Genomic DNA, 15,467 nt, shown 5'->3' with positions numbered 1-15,467 from the left:
TACTTATATAACCCTTCGTATTTTCAGAGTTCTGCTCAAACATTAATACTCCCCAAGGTATGTGGAAGGTATTATCCCTATTTTTCAGATGAGTAAAAAGAGACAGATTAAGGGCCAGTTTTTTCAGAGATGCTGACCACCCACAACTCCAAACAGAGTCAAGGGGAACTGTGGTTGCTCATCCCTAACTGACTTGTCCAATGTCACACAGTGGTAAATTTGGGATTAGAATTTAGAAGTTCATGATACCAAAAAAGTGCTCTGGAACATGACGCTTTTCTTAAGAACCACACACAAAACACATGCCATTTACTTTTCAGAGTAACAGCCGTGTTAGTCTGTATTCGTAAAAAGAAAAGGAGTACTTGTGGCACCTTAGAGACTAACCAGCCATTTACTTTGTTCATATTCATGGAGAAAGGAGGAAACAGAAAACCCACAGAATCATTAGAAGTCAGTTTTGAAAAACTTCATTTGGAAGCTCAGTCAGCAGCTGTCAAATCTATCAGCATGGTTTTTACTATTACATTAATCAGTAAAAGGAGTTAGGCTCCATCAGCCCTCTTTCAAAAGTGATTCAAGGAAACAGGATAACAGAGGGATCTCTGAGAGCGCACAAAAAGGGTTATTACACGGTCCTCTTAGGGCCTGTCTCCACGAGGATGGGAGGTGATTTTTTAAAAACGTGTTAGCCAACCTTAGTAACAGACTTTACTAATAGCTAAGCCAAGTCCAGAGGAAGGATGGTCCAGGGGCCGGTGTTAACCCGGAATTCAGAAAACCCAGATTCGATTCCTTTTTCTTCCACAGGCTTCCAATGAGACCTTGGATAAGTCACTTCGCACGCGGGCGCTCTGGCTGAGCATTCAGAGAGCCCCACCGGGCCCGCTCTGCGGGTGAACTCCCCCCTGTGCAGACCCCGCGCCTGACCTGCCCGTGACTCGGCTCCCGCATCCGCACCACGGGGACAGTGACACGCCCCGACCTGGCGGGGCGGCGGCTGAGAACGGGCACATTTAGGGCTAGGACCTGTTGCCGGGGCCTGTGCTGAGGCAGGCCACGTAGGCACCGCGGGGGCGGGTCGTGCCGTGGCCTCCAGGCAGCACCGGGCCCGGCTCCCCTCGGGCTCCCCGCGCGCGGGCCTGCGGCTCCCTCTGGCTGCGGCCCCCGCCCGTCCCGGCTCGCAGCGGGCCCGGGGGCTAAGGGGAGGCGAGCTGCGTCTCCTGAGCTCCGCGCCGGGCCCTGCCCCAAAGCCGCCCGCGTGACCCCCGAGGAGCCGCCCCCAGCGGCCGCTGCCACGTCACCAGGGAAACGCGCCGCCGCGCGCCCGGCCCGGTTACCAGGGGGCGAAGAACATGACGAAGTGCGGGGCGCTCTGGGCGGCGTGGCGCAGCATCTCGGCGTTGTAACGGTGCCGCACGTGCGGATCCGGCTCCGGCTCGGGCTCCGGCTCCAGCTCCGCATCGCCCCGCGCCGGGGCCGCGCACAGGAGGCCTCCGAGCAGCAGCAGCAGCAGCCGCGCCGGGCCGGGCCGGGGGGAGGTGCCGCGGCACAGAGCAGCGGCCATGGCGGAGCGCGAGAGACAGAGAGAAGCCGGGCCACGTCCGCCGACCGCCTCTCTCCGTGCCGGCGCCAGCCCCCGCCCCCTGCCCGGCGTCTTCCGGCCCCGCCTCCCCGGGGTCAAAGGGCACCGGGAGGGGGAACTCAGAGCACGAGAGAGTCGCCCCTGTTACCCATCCTCCACTCACTCTCCACCACCGCCTGTAGCCGCCTCCCCCACCTTCTCTCTATGCACTTCCCAGACACCCTCCCTACCCATACCTGTGACCTACCTCAGCCCCGAGCTCGTTCTGCCTCACTGCACCCTCGCTCCTGCCCCTCGCTGTGTCTACACCCTCCCCAGCCCACCCCGCACCCGCTGCTGCTGCCCACCCACGTCCCCCCTACTCCTTCCTTACGCCCTTCCCTCTCACACTGCAAACTCCCTGTCAGGGCCATGGACCAGTCAGGCCATAAATCTGGTGGGGTTGAAGCGGATGTGCGTTCCGGGTGATCACTTTTGGAATCATCTAACAAACCTTTTACATGAGCAAATAAGATGACGCAAAGACACCCATCTGTCCACACACACACACTGCACCAGGAGTGTAAATCTAGAAATTCTGCTAAATCACATAACTTTAAAAAAAGTTTCTTTGCAGAAATCCATGAAGAAAAGGTACATAGACCCTTAGCACATCCTGAGTTAACAATGTGAACGAAGACAAGTAACAGATGCCTAGTAAGTGGAGAAAACCAGCTTTAGATCTTTGCCTCTGAAAGAAACCTCTGAAGTGCTCAGGTTCCTTTTCATAATGGTGTGTCCAGTGACATGGGGACCAGATACACTTATAGCCATTTAGCTCATAGGATTTTGGCCCATGTGCTCTTTTCTGCTTATGTAATACAGTATAGGGAGGCAATAGGAGGACACTAGTAATATGGATTGGTGCTGTGTATGACAACACAGCCAACAGCAGCAAGTCTCCAAGCCCACCTCAACGTATTCATAGTGTTTCATATTCATATTTAACATGTTAAAAATAGTGGTGTAGAAACTGAGGCTCAAGGCTCACTGTTACAGGCTATGTAAGTGTATGGGGAATAAAAAAAAGGGGGGGGGGTGAGAAAACCTGTATTTGTGCTGGAAATGTCCCACCTTGATTTTCATGCACGTTGTAAGGAGAGTGGTCACTTTGGATAGGCTATTACCAGCAGGAGAGTGAGTTTGTGTGTGTGGTTTTTGGAGAAGGGTGAGAGAACCTGGATTTGTGCAGGAAATGGCCCACCTTGATTATCATACACATTGTGAAGAGAGTGGTCACTTTGGATGGGCTATTACCAGCAGGAGAATGAGTTTGTGGGTGGGGGGGCAGAGGGTGAGAAAACCTGGATTTGTGCTGGAAATGGCCCAACTTGATGATCACTTTAGATAAGCTATTACCAGCAGGAGAGTGGGGTGGGAGGAGGTATTGTTTCATGGTCTCTGTGTGTATATAATCTCTTCTGCAGCTTCCACAGTATGCATCCGATGAAGTGAGCTGTAGCTCACGAAAGCTCATGCTCAAATAAATTGGTTAGTCTCTAAGGTGCCACAAGTACTCCTTTTCTTTTTGCAAATACAGACTAACACGGCTGTTACTCTGAAACCAGCTAAAGAATAGCATCCCCTAACCTTAGGGCTTTTGTTTTGATTTTCTGCAGTTGCCATACAAGAGCTTTTACTCTACAAAACTCGTGAGGGGTGTTGGGGTAACCCACTCTGCATACCATGTATCCCCCTCCACGCAGCAGAATATAAGATATAAAACACATTTAAGATACTGCCCTAAAGAGCCTTAATTCCCCCATCTGTGCTTTCAGAGACCACATACATAAAGGATAGGGACAGCAGGTCAACTTTGAGAGCCATGCTGCCATTATTTGTAAATTACCTGTTTAGATCGCAGAGGAGATCTTTTCATTGGGTCTGAGATTCATGTAGTCCACGTGTGTTTCTGCAGACCTTGGCCAACACAGGTTTTGAAGGTTCCACTCCACAGTGTTGCCATCCTCCATAGCAGACAAGAGAAAGTAAGGGACTCATGGAACTGATAAAAGCCACAGATGTTTGCAAGGTTTCAGAGTAGCAGCCGTGTTAGTCTGTATCCGCAAAAAGAAAAGGAGGACTCATTGCACCTTAAGAGACTAACAAATTTATTTGAGCATAAGCTTTTGTGAGCTACAGCTCACTTTATAGGATGCAAATAAGTTTTCCGCTCCTGCCAGGTTATCATGGGAGAGGAAGATATAGGCTTTTATGGTGCTCCTCTCGGACTTCAGATACTTTTGTTTCTGAACAGATTGAATTTCAATCATTAGATGATATTTGTACCAGATCAGCCATGACATCTCAAAGAACTGCTGTTACTATATGGGTAAGTAACCTTTCCTCCTTCTTTGTGTGTTCCACTTTAGATGACTCCCGAGTAGTGTCCCAATGAAGGTGGATGTTGAGGGGAGGGATTTAGCACAGTTCAGAGAACAGCCACACCAGAGGCAACATTTGCTCTGAAAGCATGCACAAAAGTATAGTGGTGAGGGAAAGCATACACAGACAAACAGGTGGCAGCTTCACAAATACCTGCAATGGGTATATTCTTAAGTGGGGCAACAGGGGTGGATTTTGCCCTAGTGGAATGGGTAGTCACTTTAGCTGGTGCACTCCAGAAGCTTTGTCACACCCCAAAAATACACCCTGAGACCCATTTCAATAGTCTTTGGGTGGAAATAGGGGCTTCCTTCATTCTGTCTGCAAAGGAAACTGAGTCTAGGAGCAGTTCTGAAGATCTCTTTTCACATTCAAGAGTGTGAAGACTGGCTTCTTCTCTTGAAGTGTGAGATTTGGGGTAGAAGACTGGCAACTGAATATCCTGGTTGATGTGGAAGTCCAGTAAAATCTTGGTAAGGAAGCAAGGATGGGGACGGAGAGTCACCTTGTCCCAGTAAAATACTCTGTAGGATGGGTCTGTCTCAAATGCTTCCAACTCCCCTGCCCTTCTAGACAAAGGGACAGCTATGAGGAAAGTGGGTTTTGAAAGATAAATGGACTTGAGGGGTATTTTCTTCAATGCTTTGAGAACTCGATTAAGGTCCCAAGGTGTAGTAGGCTCTCTAATTTGAGGAAAATGGTGGTCAAGCCCTTACTGAGTCTTGAAGTTGTAGGGTGTGCGAATACTGAAAGCCCCTGAACTGGTAGATCAAATGCTGTAATAGCAGTCAGGTGGACTTTGATGGAGCTCAGTGACAAATCCAGGATTTTTAATTCAGCAAGTACTTGAGTATGTCAGTGAGATACCAGTGTGGACACAAGAACAAATGGATAAAACCTGGCCATCAGGAAGTTGAGAGTTGAAATTAGATGAAGGTTTCTAACCAAACAGAGGAGTGAAGTTCTGGAACAGCCTTCCAAGGGGAGCAGAGGGGGCAAAAGACATATCTGGCTTCAAGACTAAGCTTGATAAGTTTATGGAGGGGATGGTACGACGGGATAGCTTAATTTTTGGCAATTAATTGATCTTTGACTATTAGTGGTAAATATGCCCAATGTCCTGTGATGGGATGTTAGATGAGGTGGGATCTGAGTTACTACAGAGAATTCTTTCCTGGATGTCTGCTGGTGAGTCTTGCCCACATGCTCAGAGTTTAGCTGATCGCCATATTTGGGGTCGGGAAGGAATTTTCCTCCAGGGCAGATTGGCAGAGGCCCTGGGAGTTTTTCACCTTCCTCTGCAGCGTGAGGCATGGGTCACTTGCTGGAGGATTCTCTGCACCTTGAAGTCTTTAAACCATGATTTGAGGACTTCAATAGCTCAGACATAGGTTAGGGGTTTATTACAGGAGTGGGTGGGTGAAATTCTATGGCCTGCGTTGTGCAGGAGGTCAGACTAGAACATCATAATGGTTCCTTCTGACCTTAAAGTCTATGACTCTAGGTGAGACTCGGCGGCAAATAATGCCTGGCGGGTGCATCAGGACTGGAACTGCTTGCACTTTTGCAGGTAATTCTTTCTTGTGGAGAGTTTCCTGCTATTCAGCAGCACATTCTGTGCTTCAAAACAGCTACTGATTTCTATACCCAAGAGTCATCAAGGAGCCAAGCCTTGAGATATAGCATGGAGAAATGGGCATTGTGGTGTGCGTATTGTGCCCAATTCTTGGGTCAGTAGGTCAGCTGTCAGAGGGAAGTGAAAAGGTAGTCACCAACAGGTGTATCAGGTCCAGGAACTTTACCTGCCTTGGTCATGATGATTACCGTTTTTTCTTGTTTTAGTTTGTTTAGGACCTTGAGATGCAATGGTGTTGGGGGAGAAGCATATGGCAGAGTTCAAGGCCAACTGGTAAGGAAGGTGTCCCCTAATGATTTGTGGTTGTGTCCTCCCATCAAGCAAAATCACTGGTATTTCATGTTGGATGGTGTCGCAAATAAATCTATCTTTGGGATGTCCCAGGTGAGAATCTTCTGTAGGATAAGATCACTCAACTCCCATTCGAGGTGCTGGAGAAATGTTTGCTATGGTGTTTTGCTGACCAGGTAGATATGCCACTGAGATGTCAATTTGGTGCATTATGCCCCAGTTCCAAAGTTTTATTGCCTCTGTGCACAAGGACCTTACACCTCTTGGTGGTTTATTTAGTACATGGTTTCTCTGTTTATCTCTTGACTCTGACTAAGTAACCCTGAATCGTGGGTAGAAAGTGGTCACATATGTACTGAACTGCTCTGAGCTCAAGTAGATTGATGTGAGGAGCAGACACCTCAAGGGTCCATCTGCCTTGTGCTATGAGGTCCTGGAGGTGAGCTCTCCAGTCTAGTAGGGAGACATCTGTGGTGCTTATCTTTGTGGGGAGTATGAGAGAATGGAACTCCCAGGCAAACCTTGTGGGGATCCCTCTGTGATGGGGCGTCAACCCCAGACGGGCAGAGAAGGGACTAACAGAGCCGTGGGAAGGCTGCTTGGGAAACAGCCAGACTGCGAGGAACAGCCAATTAGGGCCCAGCAGGTCCATATAAAAGGGAGCTGCAGGGAAGAATAGTTCAGTTGCTGCTGGGAGCCCATGGAGTGAGGATTGTATCCCTGGAGGGCTGAGAGAACTGTAAGCGCCTTGGACCGAGCAGTGGCTGGTTCTTGGGACTGAGCAGCTGAGTGCCCTGAGCTGAGGGCAAAGAAGGTACTGAAGCTGTGGGGAAGTGGCCGAGGGAAATAGAGCAGTATTGACAGAGTTACAGAGGAGCAATAGGAGGCTGCTATTTACAGGATCCTTGGGTTCGGGCCCAGAGTAGTGGATGGGCCTGGGACCCCCTCACTCGCCACGAGGGAAGTGGCTGGACTGTTGGACAGAGATACTCTCCCCAGGAAGTGGGGAACCACAGACAGTGACACGGCCGGATGGCTCAGTCAAGACGAGGACCCTGCGGTTCTGGCTGAGAGAGGAGCTGTAGGCGGGAAAAGAGACAGAGTGCCAGTGTGCAGACCGCAGATGTGGGCGTTGGCCTTGAGCTAATCCCCATCATGACAAGGAGGAGGTGCCAGTCTGGCGATGAGGACTGTACCCTGTGACACCCTCCACCAATTGAGAGAGTTGAGAACTCTGAGCATTGGGCACAGAGAGTGCAGACTGCCATAAGATGTTACAAGAGTACAGGCTGTCACATGGCTCAAAATCTGAAGTCAGGTCCTTCTAATGGTTTGAGGATTCTGCTGTAGCATGGAGAGGAGGTTGGACATCATGACAAACCTGTCCCTGGGGAAGTATGCCCTGGCAGTTGTGGAGTCCAAGGTGACCCCTATGAAGTTGATGTGTTGGACAGATGTCAAAGATTGCATTGAACCAGAGTCCCACAGAGTGGAAATGTGCTAGGGTCTTGTTGCTGCTGACTGTACCTCATGGAGAGAACAACCCTTGAGGAGCCAGTCATCGAGATAGAGGAAGGTGACTTTTCCCATTTGCCACAGATGGGCCATGACAACTGAGATGACCTTTGTGAAGACTCCCACGTCAGTTGGGAGGCCAAAGGGAAGCACTTAGTACTGACAGCGGTCATTGCTGATGATGAACTGGAGGCGGTGTCTGTGAGCTGGATGTATTGCTACCTGAAAATATGCATCCTGAAAGTCAAGGCTCACAAACCAGCCTCCTGGATCTAATAATGGTATTATTGCGGCGAGGGTTACCATATTGAACGTCCACGTTTGGATGAATGTGTTCAGTCTTGGTCTCCATCCTCCTTTTTGCTTGCATACCAGGAAGTAGCTGGAGTAGAACCCTTTTCCGATGAAAGAAGGAGGAGCTGGTTGGATCACCCCCAGGAGCAAGAGGGTTTGTACCTCCTGTCTTAGGAGATCTTTGTGAGAAAGCCCCTGAAAAGGGAAGAGGAAGCTGAATGGGGGTTGGAAATTACATGAATGCCATAGCCTGATGTAATATACTCCCAATAAAGCTTGAAATAGGAGAGATCTCCGTAGGGTGGGTGGGAGGCAGGGGTGGTGGTGCTGCATCAGATCCCAACTGTGGACTGACTTGTGACCCTCAACAGAAGGGTCAAAAGAAAGGTCAGAAGAAGCTGCTGACTGCAAGGTGATAGCAGATGATGGGACCTTGTTGGGTGGCTCTACAGATCTTTGGAAGGTTTGGTACTGGATTAATTGAGAACATTGGGCTATCTGTGACCTCTACTTTTTCTTTTGGTTGCAGGGATGTGGATGCCCAGAGATCAAAGGGTCACTCTAGAATCCTTTACTGTGTGAAGGAATTAATCTGTGGCATTGCTGAAGAGCTTAAGTCTTCAAAGGCAAGATCCTCTACTGTATTCTGGATTTCCCTGCAAAGTCCAAAGGAGAATAGCCATGAAGCATAGTGAATAACTATAGTGGATGCCACAGAAAGAAATTAGTTTTTGGCCTCATCCAAAGAGGCTCGCAAAGAGGCTTTGGCAGTCATCTGACATTCAGTGATGAGAGCCTGAAACTGGTCCTTCTGGTCTTGTGGTAAATAAGCAATAAAATGAGAGAACTTGCTGTAATTTGTGTAGTTGTACTTTGCCACTAGGGTCTGGTGGCCAGCTATCCTGAATTGTAATGCAGCTGAAGAACAGCCTTTGCAGCTGAGAAGGTCCAGGTGCTTCAGTTTCTTGTCATGAGGACTTGATCTGGAGCAGTGTTGTCTGTCTCTCTCATTTACAACATCAACCACCAGGGAATTTGGGGTGGAATAGGAGAAGAGGTATTCTGAGCCCTTGGTAGGTACACAATATTTATTTTCTGCATTCTTGCAAGTTGGTGGGACAGTGGCTGGCATTTGCCATATTGCCCAGGCTTGTGACAGCAGAGCCTCATTTACAGGTAAGGCTATATTGCTTTGGGAATCGGTATATAGGATATCTACCAGGGCATGCTGTGGTTCCTGCACCTCTTCCAAGGGCATCTGTAAGGATTTGTTAACCTTCTTCATGAGTCCTTGGAAGACTTTGAAGTCATCCACATAGGACAGGGGAGAGGGTCATAACTGCCTCATCTGGTAAGGAAGAGGACGTATTAGATGGCCCTACCTCTTCCTCCACTCTCAGCTCTTGTTCTTCTAGAGAGTTCTTTTGAGGAAGGGGAGTCCTCCTGGGGCACCGGTGATCATGAGGGTGCCCTCTAGAACAGGTCTTCGTATGGGACCCGAGGTTTCCAGAAGACCCAATGTGGTGAGGCATAAGGGAAGGGTACTCCTGCCATGGAGGTTGTTGGGTCAGTTGTCAACTGGTTCCTGGGGTCTCTTCCTTGGGATTCTTCTCAGGGGAGGGAAGTTCAAACAGAAAGACAGTGGAAAGTGAGACAGAGATCTTTGAGTCTGAAGAGGTGTTATCCTCTGTTTCTAGTGTTGTCAGGGAAGAGGTATTGGTACTGGTGGCAGCATCAGTATTGGCAGTCAAGTTGGGACTGGCAGCTGCATCAGTACTGGCAGCAGGGCCTTCATCTCAGCCACTGCGGGGGTACACTGGTACCAGCAGAAGTGAGTGCCGGGGTCAGGGTTGAAGGTGGTTTCTTCTAGGAGTTCCTGTGTTTGGAGGACTGAGAAGAGTATCAGAGCTGGTTCTGAATGGGGCTGTTTTCTGAGAGACTTTTCAATGCATGAAGCGCTGAAGGTTTTCTTCATAGGTATGGGATCTTGGTAATGGAGGAAGTAGGAGCCTCGGCAGTACCCATACGCAGATACAAGGTCTCCTTTCTCCCTGACTTTTAGGGTGACATTTCCTACCTCTTAGGAACTCTATTGGGGGAATCTAGTTCTTTTCTTCCTAGAGGGTTTCAAAGTCTCTGAAGCAGCCTCCTGGTGTCTGCTTGCAGGCACTGGCGCCATGGAAGTTGCTGGGACGCTCAGGCTGAAAAAGGCTGAAGTACGAGGGAAAATCAGGCTCCAAAGTAGTAGCAGGTTGCCAGAAATGCTCCATAAGCTGCAACCTGCCCTCCCTCAGCTTCCTAGATCTGCTTTTAAATCCAGTTGAGACCTTGCACTCAGATAGAATGTTGGACTCTCTGAGACAATGGAGGCAGCTGGAACGTCCATCGCTAAGGAGAAAGACCTGTCACAGATCTCTCAGGGTTTGAAGCCTCAGGTTCTGGGCATACCCCAGAAAGAGAAGGCCACAGACAAGAAGAGGTGTAGGTTTGATTGTGTGTTTGTGTGCACTGCAAAGACAAAAGATATGGGGGGCAGCCCCCAGCATGTATGAGGAATTAATAAAACAATAAAATTAATTGAAATGCAATTACAAAAGGTAAGATTAAAAAGTGAATGGACACTGCAAGGCTCTATCTCTAGCCACAGGCAGTTGAGAAGGAGCTTGAGCGGCAGTGGGTCCATCCTCCCCTATATGCCCTTGGTTCGGCACATGAGAATATATAGGACACAAGCCTGGACCCACAGACACTGCTATGAAAAGTCTCCCATGGAAAGCATATGGGCACACACACACCTAAAATATGGGTACGCAGAGGGTAGAAGAACACTAGTTACATTAATCAGTGATATTTATATCTTGGATTTATTCTACAACTTGACATTTACATGTAGGATTCCAATTTACATTCCACTTTTGCTATAATCCATAGTTACCCTTCTAAAAAAAGAACAAACTCATGTGTATGTACCTAAGAGATTTCCAAAGCCCGTAGTAGAGTATATTTTATTTTGACAGCTGTCCCTTGAATCATAAACCATGTCCTCTGAGGGAAGATAGCATGATGTAATTTTAGTGACAGCACAATTGTCATTCAGCTAGAAAGAAGGATATTGTGATCTCAATGGAAAAGAAAAGTGATACTGCCATATGTAAGCTTATATCCCACTTTCTTCAGTAATTTGTACCTCTCATGAAGGGCTGTGAGTGGAAATTACTACAAGCTGTTGAATTAAATGACATCATTTTGCCACCCACAAAATATTAGGAGTTTGACAGCCGAAAAGATGGTACAACAGTGAGAAAAGCACAATCTCAGAGTACGTGTATACTTATTTTTGTTTCTAGTGGAAATTTATTTTCATTAGGATTGCAATTTTCACCATTTTCACTATCAATTGCTGACCACCACTCCTGTGGAACTTTGACCTCTACGGTGAGCAATTAGCCTCTTCAGAAGTAAGTTTCAACAGCTGCTCTTGATTGGCTGCTGCCTGGCAATTTGTGATAGTTGTGAAGACTCTGTAAGGAGGCTGTCAGCTCCAACAATTTAGCTTCTTATGATTACATCTAATGATACAGAATTTCCTTTCAGATAATTTACTCTCAGTTGTAATGTACTGTGTTATAAAGTTCATAAACAGGGCCTTTCAGTTATACAGTTAGATGTTGTTACAAAGAATAGCATAATATAGATTGAAGATTTCAAGGATCATAAAGAGTTTCTGTCTATTAATTTAACAGCTGCTTTAATGATGGAATACTGGAATATTTTTTCCATGGTTGAATTCTCTTCCATTACACTACACACACCCTCTTAAGTGACCTGCAGCTGCTTTTATCTGCCAATACTGAATTTTGGTCCATTTTGATACTTGGCACATGTTTGTGCCCCCTGTGATTTTTCACTATATCCTAAATAAAACAGAACTGAAGTGAAAGAAAGTAGGGCAGCAGATATGAATATTATTTAAAAAAAAAACACACAAAAAAACCCCATGAGATACCCAGAAGGTGAATGAAGTTCAGAAAATAGTGCTTGTTTAGACAGTTACTCACTCATAGTTTCTGGCCGACTCCACATGCAGAAAACTGGTTTTAATTATTTTTTAATCTGCACTTTCTGCACTAGCCTGTACCCTTCTAATGGCTCATAAACAATGTGCTAGAATATCTACCCAAAAAGATGTGTCTCTCTAATGTTGCTCTTTCAAATCCAACTACAATTTAGGACACTAAAAATAGTCATTCCCCCCATCCCCTTCTTAGCTCTTAACAGAAGCACCATCACTCTTTGGTAAATGAGGACCAAGATTATGGCTTAGAATTAATGTAAGTGACGTGGTTGTCAGTACTTAATGTTTATTTTACACTCTCAGTGTGTCACATATCACTGGATGTTTTTCAAATTCTTAATAATTAGTGAACGTTTTTTCCCCTAACACAGATGATATCAAGTGCAGTATTTATAGTTTTATAGAAACTAGGAGGAATGATCTACTTTGTACTTGGATTCAACAACAAAAGAAAATAACTGACTTTTTGATACATGCTTAGTTATTTGGATTTGGAAAAGAAGGCATTCTTAATTCATCTAAAATTTGATTCCTCTGTCCTACCTGCCCACCATTTCCCCACTGCTAGTGCAGCCACCTCCTCTGCAGCTCTCACCAGGTGACTAGCCTCACTGCAGCTATTATCCTTACTAACTCTCTATCTCAGCAGTTCTCAAACTTTAGCAACCTGTGGACCCTCATTTTGATTTAAAATTTTTCAGACCCTTAAGCCCCAACTCAGCCCCAGGCCCCACCCCCACTCCTCCCCTTCCTCACCTCTGCGCCACCCCTGCCCTGCCTCTTTCCGTCCCCTCCCCTGAGCGCATCCCGTCCCTGCTCCTTCCCCTCACTCCCAGTGCCTGCTGCATGCTGGGAACAGCTGTTTCCCAGTGTGCAGGAGGCACTGGGAGGAAAGGGGAAGAGTTGATCAGTGGGGCCCGCAGAGCCCCTGGAGTGCCCTCGTGGACCCCCAGGGCATCCACAGACCCCAGTTTGAGAAATGCTGCTCTATCTCACTACCTGTTATTACCTCCCTTATGCCCTGCCTCTTAATATTCCCCTTCTTCTACTAGGTAATTATGAAGTTGCTCTATTATATTTTATCATTTAAACAATTCTTTAAGATGTTGTGGGATTTATTGATATGAAAGATATTATATAATTAAAATGTTAATTATTCTTTGATGCTCCTTTCCATTCCTCCCCAACATTCAATCCCTTCCCTCCATATAGAAGAGAAGTTCACTTGAATGCAGCCAAATGCAAAGTCCTACATCTAGGAACAAGAAATGCAGGTCATGCCTATAGAATGGAGGACTATATCCTGGAAACTGACTATGAAAAAGATTTAGGGGACATAATGGACAGGCAACTCAACAAAAGCACTCTGGCAAAAAGGGCAAAAGCAATCCTTGGATGTATAAATAGGAAAGTAGTGAGTAGGAGTAGGGAGGTGATTTTACCTCTGTGTATGGCATTCGGGAGATCAATACTGAAATACTATGTACAGTTCTGGTGTCCACATTTTTTAAAGGATGCTGAAAAATTGGAGAAGTGCAAAAAAGAGTCACAAAAATGATTCAAGGGCTGGAGAAAATACCTTATAATTAAAGATTAAGGGCTTGTCTACATGGTGCATTAGTGTGCTCCAGCATGTTACACACTAATTGTCTGTGTAGACCCTGCTGGTGAGCACTGAAAGTGTGTGTTCATGTAATCCCATTTCAAACAGTACTATGTCAAAATGCACTAGGTAATTTTTAGTGCATGCCAGAAGGTCCACAAGGACAGCTACGGCATGGCATACTAGTGCACACTAGAATTTACACCCCAGCTGATGCGCACTAATGCACCATGTAGACAAACCCTTAAAGGGCTCCATCTGTTTAGCTTATGGGGAAAAAAAGATTAAGGGGTGACTTGATTGTGGTGTATAACTACCTGGGGAGTAAAGTCTGGGTACTAAAGGGCTCTTTAATATAGCAGAGAAAGACATAAGAACAAATGGCTAAAAGCTGAAGCCAGACAAATTCAAATTAAAATATTTTTAACAGTGAAGGTGATCAACCACTGGAACAATCTACCAAGGAAAGTGATGGATTCCCCATCTTTTGATATGTTCAGATGAAGTCTGGATGCCTGTCTGGAAGATATGCTTTAACCAAGCACAAGTTCTTGGGCTCAATACAGGGATAGCTAGGTGAAATTTAACATCCTGTGATATACAGGAGGTCAGACCAGATCATCTATTGATATATTCCATCCTTAAATTCTATGAATCCTAGGAGTATGGGCCCTACACTGGGTCTAAGTAAACTCTGGTTTTAAATTGCGTTGGAATTTTAGCATGAGCAATACGCTCAAAGCATGTGACCAAAAGAATAAGATCATGAGAACAGAGTTGTCTGTGTTAAATGTGAAGTGCTCCTGGAAATACCAGCATTATCTTATTGATGGTCTTAGCTGAAGTAATAGAAATATAGAAAACATGGCTGAGTGGGCACCAGGTGCAGAGTTTAGTCCTAAGATTCCCTTTTTGGTCTTGGACTAAAGTCCAACAACCAGCAATAACATGGTTCGTTGTTGTGTATAAAAAGCAAGACTTCCAGAAGTTTTTTTGGTCAGAGCTTTTTCCTTACCCCTTGTAGTTACACCATGATGGGAAGGAATATCCCGAACCTGATTCTGTTGTGAGTATTTTGGCCAATGCTTGTAAGTGTATTGCTGTTAAAATATAAAATATATGCTTGTACTGGTATTTTGGATGTAATTAGCATCAAGTGGCCTTTGGACTAATAAAGAAATACTTGTGTGGAAGCTGAGTCATGGTAAACATTAATAAACTTAGAAGGGAAATTATTTCCAACAGCTTGACTGGCCCAGGAATGCCCCCTCTATCTGGGAGGAAGGGGGAGAGAGGTAGGTAACATGGAGGCATCTATACTTTATGCCACCCATAAGATTTATGGCTTTATGCCACCCAAGATTTCCTTACATCAGAGGAATACCCACCTGCTCTGATAAGGTACTTCTCCTTACCCTTGGGAACCATGGATCAGAATCTAGCTTGTTGTATACAAAGGAGGAGTAAGAATTTGACATTGACTGAATGCATGGGGTAAAAGGTAAAGGGAAGATTCCAGGATGACTCCTATTTTACAGGACTCAGTGACAGGGAGAATGGTGCTGTGTTCAATAGTGACAGAAACATAGGGGGTAGAGAGGGTTTTGAAAGAATGGTAAGGAGCTCAGTTTTCAGTTTTTGTTGATGGTGAGACATGGAAGAATGTTGTCAGAGAAGTTGAATTGAGCACTTTAATAAGGAGAGAGGAAGGGAGATAATCAGAAGTGGAAAGGTAAATTTTTTTTATGGGTACTCAAAGCCATGCTAGCAGGTAAGGTCACTTAGAGATAGGGTGTACAGAAAGAAGAGAAGAGGGCCAAGGACAGAACTGTGTAGGACCCCCACAGAAAGTGGGAGAGGGAAAGAGGAGCATCTATCAAAAGAGATGATAAAGAAGCAGGAAAAATGGGAGGATACTGAACAAAAAAATCAAGGGAGGACAAGTTGTCAAGGAAGAAGTGATCAACAATGTTACAAGCAGCAAAGAAATGTTCCAGAACTTCTTTGAAAAGGGAAAACTGTCCAGTTACTATTTGGAAACCAG

General features: G+C 46.2%; 1 long non-coding RNA gene across 2 annotated transcripts; it reads left to right on the top strand.

Moving 5' to 3' along the window:
- Positions 1 to 1,310: 1,310 nt before the first annotated feature.
- On the top strand, positions 1,311 to 8,594 carry LOC119565627. 2 transcript variants are annotated; one of them, XR_006288699.1, is made up of 5 exons: positions 1,311 to 2,281; positions 3,882 to 3,956; positions 4,386 to 4,482; positions 5,852 to 7,899; positions 8,275 to 8,594. It is a non-coding gene; the product is annotated as an uncharacterized LOC119565627 (long non-coding RNA). The 2 variants fall into 2 exon arrangements; XR_005224411.2 differs by lacking the exons at positions 4,386 to 4,482; positions 8,275 to 8,594 and having other exon boundaries at positions 1,312 to 2,281; positions 5,852 to 6,783.
- The last annotated feature ends 6,873 nt before the right edge of the window (positions 8,595 to 15,467 follow it).

Source organism: Chelonia mydas, chromosome 2, assembly GCF_015237465.2.
Source record: "Chelonia mydas isolate rCheMyd1 chromosome 2, rCheMyd1.pri.v2, whole genome shotgun sequence".
Taxonomy (NCBI): Eukaryota; Metazoa; Chordata; order Testudines; family Cheloniidae; genus Chelonia; species Chelonia mydas.
The sequence above is the reverse complement of the archived record's forward strand: the minus strand, read 5'-3'. Positions and strand labels throughout refer to the sequence as shown.